At 41.3% G+C, this 782-nt stretch overlaps 1 non-coding gene across 1 annotated transcript; it reads left to right on the top strand.

Moving 5' to 3' along the window:
* Positions 1–234: 234 nt before the first annotated feature.
* On the top strand, positions 235–399 carry LOC133323256 (U1 spliceosomal RNA). Its single transcript, XR_009754072.1, has one exon. It is a non-coding gene; the product is annotated as a U1 spliceosomal RNA (small nuclear RNA).
* Positions 400–782: the final 383 nt, after the last annotated feature.

Raw genomic sequence — 782 nt, 5'->3', positions numbered from 1 at the left:
CGCATGGTAGATATGCACACACACACGTACACATTTTGTGTGTGCGACTACCCAATGTTTTGCCCGGCATTAGCGTGCTACTAACTCAACCTCACTAGTAGCTAGCTATCTGGCTTTGTATTATTAACATTCAGTGTATTTTCATGTGATTTCGTTGTGTGTTTCTTCTCCAATAATTCTCATTCACGTTCGTTCCGACATCGCTAAAGATGTTCAGTCTGAGCGGAGAAAAGCATACTTACCTGGCGTAGGGGTTACCGTGATCATGAAGGCGGTTCCCCCGGAGCGAGGCTTGGCCATTGCACTTTCGGCTGAGTTGACCTCCGCGATTATTCCTAATGTGAATAACTCGTGCGTGTAATTTTTGGTAGCCGGGAATGGCGTACGCGCCGTCCCGACATAAATTGATAAATCAGACTTTTGTAATATAGAACAGCATGAAAAAAGCTTATATCGGTTCAGTTTCTTGGGTTTTTTGTAGAAAGTAAATTTTATTTGCGGGACATTCTCAAATAAGGGTATGTAGAACTCATATTTAGTGTCTCTGGCCTTTTTCAGATATTTTAAAGGTCCATGGCAAATTTTCCCACCCACTGTGTAAATGTTAATTGGAATTCAGGTTTTTGTAGGTGGTTTCGACATAGGCCCCAGACAAGGTACCAGTTTCGTTATATTGAAGGACTTACCCCAATTTTCTCAGTGGTAAAAATCCCAAACTTAACATTTATTACAGAATATTGTAAATAGGGTTTGGGATAGCTCCCATATAACAGTTCGGCAGT

This window comes from Musca vetustissima, unplaced genomic scaffold (assembly GCF_032173495.1).
Source record: "Musca vetustissima isolate MV318-11 ecotype Yass unplaced genomic scaffold, APGP_CSIRO_Mvet_v1 utg320524, whole genome shotgun sequence".
NCBI classification, from domain to species: Eukaryota; Metazoa; Arthropoda; class Insecta; order Diptera; family Muscidae; genus Musca; species Musca vetustissima.
The sequence above is the reverse complement of the archived record's forward strand: the minus strand, read 5'-3'. Positions and strand labels throughout refer to the sequence as shown.